Consider the following 7,554-nt stretch of genomic DNA (forward strand, 5'->3'; position numbering starts at 1 on the left):
TTGAAGGCGGTATATGGGATCACGTTCGGTTGATTACCATTATGATCAGAAAATAACAACAATTTACTGATGTCTTTCTTATCTTTATATTCAGATGTAGTTTTCAGGGCAACTAGAGAAAATTTATTAATTACTTTTATTATTTTTGATACTTTATACGTACGAAGATACATACTTGTAGGAAGAGAGATCTAACTATTATATTCGAACAAATAAAAATAAATCGTGACGTGAAGACCCTAGAGATACGGCTTCTGATTGCTATTCAAATTTTTCCCTATTAGTATATTTCCCCTATTATATCGCTATTAGTAGCGATATAATCGAATAATCTTTCAAAGATTATTGTTTACCGATTTTAGGTAACAACTAGAAAACATTTTTTCGAACTTATCCTCAAACAAGTTTGTTATATGTAATGAATACTGCTGTATCATGAATCAGGTACGGCGCTATGCATTTTGCTGACTTTGTATGCAATAAATTCTGTTGTCAAGTGCTCTTCCCCCAAAATTCTAAAATTTTATTGCTTGATGCTTCGCTGAATTTTACAATTTTGCTGTACCTAAATTCTGCCGTACCGGCAGTGATCATGATTTCAAATCTCCCCCTCCCCGAGATTTACTGTGTTATCTGAAAAACAGCTCACAAGTTGCTAAAAATAGCTATAAAACTGGTTCCACAGCTTTTAGCAACGGCCTCCCGTTGTGCGTTGTGGAAACTCAGCTTTTGAAAGAAAAGGAAGGGGAATAATTTCTCCCTGACTACAGTATAGATCAGTTCCGTGACTTTGTTTGAGCTACTGCAAAATGTTCTGAAGTAAACTTTTTTCTGTTTCGGCAACATTCATCTTGAGAATTCAACACCTGTTCATTAGCCCTTAGTAATTGACAGAAATGCTTTTAGAAAGGGTTGGTATCAATGAACTGGGGATACGTTAGTTTCAGTTGTTGAGTTCAAATGAACTTTTCAAATACCAAAATAGCCTTTTGCATAATCGAAAGGATTTCATCTGAGAATAATTTTTCTACTTAAAAATGAGTTTTGCAGTACTTTTTAAATACTACTTGTATTTTTATTTTCAAAAATTTTCATAAATATTGTAATTAATTATTTCCAATTTTAATAACTCACAGAAAAAACACAATTTTCAAGAAATTTTTTTATTATGGTTATTCAAACTTATACTAATATACAGCATCTTTTATATTCCTTATACATTTGACACTGCATGCTTCAACCTGCATGTAAGTTTCTCTTCCTTAGTAACTCCTTACCCAGAGACGTCTCAATGAAAGCCAAATCATGCACAAAATTTACACCTGAAAAAAAAAAAGAAAAAGAAAAAAAAGAAAAAAAAAAAAATAAATAAAATAAAATATTTTTAACACCATATTCTCGAAAACAGAGTACATCACATACCCCACCCCCCAAAAAAAAGAGAAATTACAAAAAATACAAATTTCTAACAGAAAAATGCATTTTCAAACAGCTGAAATTGTTTCACAAATTAATAATGCAGATAGCAAATGTAACATATGGCACTATTGCCACTCAGTGTAATCTCTGCATATCCTAAATTCTGCTGGCTGATGTCTTCGTAAGTTCTGAACATTTTTTTGCCTCTAAATTCTGCTGCTCAGTGACCTCTGCTAAATTATAAAATTTTGCTATGCACTATTATCTAAATTCTAAATATTTTGACTACCACTGGTTGCACAGGCCCTGATCAAAGCAAAGAGGCAAGATGCTACCTGCTATTGATAAACTGCCTTAGAAATACCACAGATCTAAATAAATATCAGTTTTATTTCCGAAACAGAATTATCTCACAGCTAAAGCATTGCCTTTGCAGAAAATCTTCTAAATGGAAATAGAATTGCATCCACATTACATGTGCAGAATCCCAATAATTCATTATAAACATAGTTCCAAACCATAGTTAGGCTTAGAACTCACAGTATTCTTCTTGGAAGTCTTCCTAAGGAAATGGTAGTATATTCAGGGAACATGTGGGCAAAATCATGACAGTATATCACAAGCCTAATTCTTGACCATACATACTAGAAAGATCACAGAAATTCCTCCGGGGAAGCTAGATTCATATAACAAAATTTCATGCAACATATGGCATATGGGAAAAAGCAAGGCACATTATAATCACTAGCATAGTTTATACCCAAATGAGTTGCAGATGGTGCACTATGTGCTCACAGCTGATTATCACTAATGCAGATATATATCTACTAATATTTAGAAGATGATGTCAGATCAGAATTGCATGAGAAATAAATCAAAAAACATCAATCAGATGCAGGAAATTAGTTTCAATCTGAAACAGCAGATGGATAATTGAAAAGGTTAGTAGAATTACCTTTTTTGCAGAAGCAGTATCTTCACAGAGGATATCCTAAGAGAAAACTAATATACACATCACACTTGATTTATACCATAGTACCACAGCATAAGAATAAGTTAGATCCTTTATACTCCAGTCTTTCAACAGAAGTAGTGATTTTGAGATCTTCCTCACAGAAATGGCTGGCATTCATGTTACATAGGAGTAAAACCACAATACTTCACTGCAAGCGCAGTTTACAGGAATAAATGGAAAGAAATGTCTTCAGAGATGTCACTGAGAAGCCAAATGGCTAAACGGCAAATTCAAGTTAGAATTTTCAATAATTAATGTTGGCCAGATTAATTTGGAATAATTCTGCCTTCATATGTTTATTCACCTCACCAAACTCTTTATTATTAAACAATATTTACAAAATATATGTAGTTTATAACAAAAATTCTACAAATTCAAATACAGAGATTTCAAAATACAATATTTGTACTGATACAATAAAGCTAAAAAATACTTATTCACACCCAGAAAACTCAAATATACAATTGTTATTCAGAAGAAATGCAGTAAACAAAAAAATAAACAAGAGACTTATAAAAGATAAATACAGTCAAAAGTCGTTAATTCGGACACCCATAATCCGGAATGATCTATAATCCAGACCTCAAAGCTAAAATCTTTCTGCGCATGCGCCGCGTTGATGCATGCGCATAGGCGTTCACGCATACGCTCAAGACCTTTACGACTGCGCATATGCATCTGTGCCGTTGTATAAATGTCATAATTCCCAACTAACAATGCTTCGTAGTCAGACCTTGCTATGTCACAAAAACTAGTTTGGGCATTAAGCTTGAAGTTTTCAACTTTGTGCCGACTTGATATAAGAGTTGGCCAATCAGAGCATATACATGAATCTTATTGAGAGAGAAAGCTGTAGACACATACATGCATGCACAAATTTAGCTTCTCTAATTGGCTATGGCTTAGACCCTCTCTCGCAGGTGTGAATGGAACTCCCACATTTTATGCCTTATGATTATGCGTCTATGACATTTATACCATCATCTGAACAGAGCCTTAGGATGGCATACTAAGAAGATGCAATGTCTTGTGGGGATAAGCAATTTATACTCCTAAGCCTAAAAAAAAACTTGGGGGAAAAAAGATCACATGACTTAAATTTGTTGTCTAATTGCTCTAACTTGAGGCACATTACGAGAGGAAAGCAAAGGTAGTAATCAGAATTATTTAAAAAATTTTATCCTTATATTTTTCTTAAAAATTCTGTAAAATAATAAAATTTTTGGCTTTCCTCAAATAAATATATATGGAAAAAATAATAGCCACATAATCACAGATTTTATTTTGTTATATTTTATTAACAGAATTTAAATTATTAAAAATCTCTTTCATGAAGGGAACATAAAACATCATGAAAACAATGAAAAAGAAGCAATATTTAAAAAAGATAGTAGGCTTATTGATGAGGCTCCCATCAAAAGAATCAAAGCCCAAAATATTTTCATTTGCTTCAGTGTCCCGTCTGAAAATTTCACTGATTTCAATGAATATATTTTTAAAAAAATCTTTTATTTTCAAGTTCTTTCATGCAAAACGTCCAAATTTGGTACAAATCAAATTCATCCCCCTCTTTTTGATAGCTACAATATTATATTTAACAGTTTTAATAGCTATCAGTATGTAAACAACATAATGTAACACCATAAAAGAAAAACATAAATGATGACATTTTAATTTTGGCATAGAGAAATACATATTTACCCCAAAAGAGAGCTTGTATTTCTACCTTCTACGTCAGAGTCAATAACTGAAATGTCCAGATCAGAACTGAGAAGAAAAGAACCATAATTAGTTTAATTAAGATACAATAACATGCTGACCAAGTATTAATTTAGAAGTCAAGCAACAAAAATCAGCATCATATTTCGAAATATTCACTATTTGAAAATATAACGCTGATTTTGGTTGCTTGACTTCTAAATTAATACATAATTAGTTAACCATAATTAAGTAACTGTAAGAGTTTCAATATCATGCACAGCTAATATCTATTTTTGAAATAAACCAACTTACCTCAAGAAAGCCTGGTTTGTCTTAGGAACAGTAGCTGTAACTTCTGGCGTAGAAAAGTCAAATTTTTCACTTCCAGACCTAAGAATGAAAGAAATAAACTGCTATAACATAATTAAAAAAAAACACGAATAAATAAATAACACATAACAAATTTAAGCATTAAGCTATGTATGACTACCACCCATCTCAGACAGTGCGACAGATATTGCTGTATACTGTTTCGCCATACCTTGTTATATCATGCTGTATAACCGCAGTTTAGAAAAATTACAAAATGTGTTATTTATATCTATCTAAAATGGTACATTACTACATGATTTGTAAGAATAAATTAGAGGGCTCTGCGAATGAAATTCCTTCCAATTAAAAAATGTAGGAATAAAGAAAATGCAGGAATTGCAAATGCAGAAATGAAAAAGGGATTATATTTTTTGCACGGAATCCAGATGACATATTTTTCAACATTTTAGAAATTTCAATATTAATTTTAGGGGCAGAATATTGTTTTTAAATGTTCAGACAATCTTCCTATGAGAAGAATTCCTTTGAGAAGTACACATCTGAACCACAATTAAAAAACATGTACAAGAACAGAGCTAAGGACTTCTGTTTGCAGAAAGTCTGTCACATAACATATGAAAAGTTTCTTATTAGTAGATTTTTTATCAGACAGATATTTTATTGTTATATAGAGAAAGCATTCACTCCTTTTCTACTAGAGATAATTCAATTTGGACAATGGCAAAAAGGCTAAGCATGCCTGAGCGTATTGGTCCCATTCTTGGCACTAGTATGGTTTACGCTCAAAATACACGGCAGATATTTTCTAATTACCTGCATCCCAATATCAATTCAATTCAGCTTTTGGTGGAATTTACCATTTGTGACATATTTTTCAAAAACTACACTTCACAACATGTATACATGACAAATACACAGAACCATAAATAAACAAGCAATAATATATATTTATATATAAATTTTACTAAATGATTATAAAATGTTCCAACGCTAAAAGAAAGTTTTAACATCCAAGTAAATGACATAATAAAAAAAAGCAAGTTGAACAGCGAGCACATGAATGAAATGTGCATACACCTGTAAAAATATACCATAGGTAACTGACAAAGCATTTCGTAGCAAACATATGACTATAAAATTTCCAATAATAGAATGTAATGATGGTGAATTCAATTTAGATCGCAAGAACATGCTCATACTTTTGAAAAGATTCAATTATTTCAGCAATTTCTTGTGAATTGGAATTTACCCTTTCAATATTTCCCAACAATTTAGTGTGAATGGAGGAATAAATTGTTATAACAGAATTGAACAATTATTAGCATCCCCTCATACACACACACAAACATACACATACAAAAAAAAAAACCTTACTTTGTAAAAAAAAAAATCATCCGGGCAATGATTCTTCTTTGACACAGATGCAGTTGTATCAATAATTTCTGACCTTCAATAAAAAAAAAAAAATACGCATATTTTACTTCGGAATTAACTTACTACGAAATCATAAACACGAGGTAGTCGATATAAAGAATAAAATATTTCTCACCTTTCGAAAACATCCGCTTGTTCGGAATCTTCCACATCTCGGGAATTTAATTTCATATTTTTTTCTTGAGCTTGACGCTGAATTCTGGATCTCTTATTAACACCAGGATGTTTTTTCGGTCGTCCTTGATATTTTCGCATACTTTTGCTAACTGACCACAGTACAAATAAATGTAAACAAACCGAGCGTGGAATAGCAATGCAATAGGGTTGCCGTAAACGTCATTCCGCTGACAGCTGACACTGTTTAGTGAAAACTGTGTATAAAGGAATATATGAAACGCTTCTAAATATTATTTAGAAAAAAATATGATTTATAATTGATATCAAATTAATTACTTCGTGAATTTTTGCAGAAATAAGATTACAATACTAAATTTTAACTCGTAGCGCCATCTATTGATGGCTTTCCAAACTACACATTAAAATTACGTATTTCAAACTAATTTTTTTAAAATATAATATTTAAGTAAATTTCATTCCAAACCTGATTCTAACATTTTGATTCCAAAATTGACCTATTGCTTTATATTTCTGCCAAATTTCACGCAACATAGTTTCTTAATTAGCGATTCTGCGTGTAAACAAATTTTTAGTATTGTAATGCTGCTGTAGTAGACCACCTTAACCGTGCCATATCTGAAAACTAATTCCAAATCTTAACCTTCTGCACTCAATATAGTTCTCAGCCAATCAGATTAATGAAAAATTTCACTACAAATACCATTGCAATCTAGCTATATACACTCTCTTTTGCTTCTTACACTTGCTAGCTAAAGAATATCTCTCGCTTGGCTGCTTCTTTTTATTATTAAAAATGTAATATACCAAAATGAAATTCGCAAAGTGTGGATTGCCTCTATTGTGTTAGCCATTCCAGAAATCAACAAGTAATGTCTTCCCTAGTCAAGCACTCATCTAATATAAAATTTCTACCTAAATTATCACCTCATGTATAAGTATATATGTTACTGTGAAGTCCAAATCCTGGAGAATGTCAATATGCTCATATTCACTAAGTTGCTTGGTGTATGTCCAAAATGCTTGCTAAATATCCTTATTTCTCAATTATGCGGGCAAATGTTCACATTCACCATAATAGGAAAAAGTTTAAGTAACAGAACATGTAAATTAACTGTTAAATGTAAAACAAACAATATATCTCGAATGAGAAAAGAAAATAATACCAATAATAAACTTAAGTATGAGATTGACATTATACAGTCTTATTTATTGCAACAGCAACTGGTAATGGTCTGAACGTATAAGAATATAACCAAATATTTGGTCTTCTATCGCCATATTTAGAGCATGTCAACATTCTCCAGTTTCTTTCACGGTAACACATAAAAAAATTAGTTCACCTAGAATTGTTCCTCATATCTTGTACTGTCACTGAGATATAACTTTTAGATTTACATTTAAAATGCACCCCCCCAAAAAAAATGAAGTGCCTGAATTTTATATTTAAACTGATAAATATTACAATGTTTATATTAATTTTCCATAAATTATTAGTTGCAAATAGTAAAAGTATT

The 7,554-nt window shown here is 31.4% G+C and overlaps 1 protein-coding gene and 1 long non-coding RNA gene across 4 annotated transcripts in view; one reads left to right on the forward strand and one right to left on the reverse strand.

Moving 5' to 3' along the window:
- The window catches only part of LOC118196820 (cytoplasmic dynein 2 intermediate chain 2-like), a 59,516-nt gene that overhangs the window by 51,499 nt on the left and 463 nt on the right, over window positions 1-7,554 (forward strand). The window lies entirely within an intron of this gene.
- Window positions 1,168-7,549, reverse strand: LOC146997403 (uncharacterized). Its single transcript, XR_015041404.1, has 5 exons — window positions 6,018-7,549; window positions 5,843-5,915; window positions 4,448-4,525; window positions 4,136-4,201; window positions 1,168-1,322 (listed from the first exon to the last, which is right to left on the reverse strand). It is a non-coding gene; the product is annotated as an uncharacterized LOC146997403 (long non-coding RNA).

This window comes from Stegodyphus dumicola, chromosome 5 (genome assembly GCF_044657685.1).
Source record: "Stegodyphus dumicola isolate Sdum_Otavi_A_Nest chromosome 5, ASM4465768v1".
In the NCBI taxonomy this organism is placed as follows: domain Eukaryota; kingdom Metazoa; phylum Arthropoda; class Arachnida; order Araneae; family Eresidae; genus Stegodyphus; species Stegodyphus dumicola.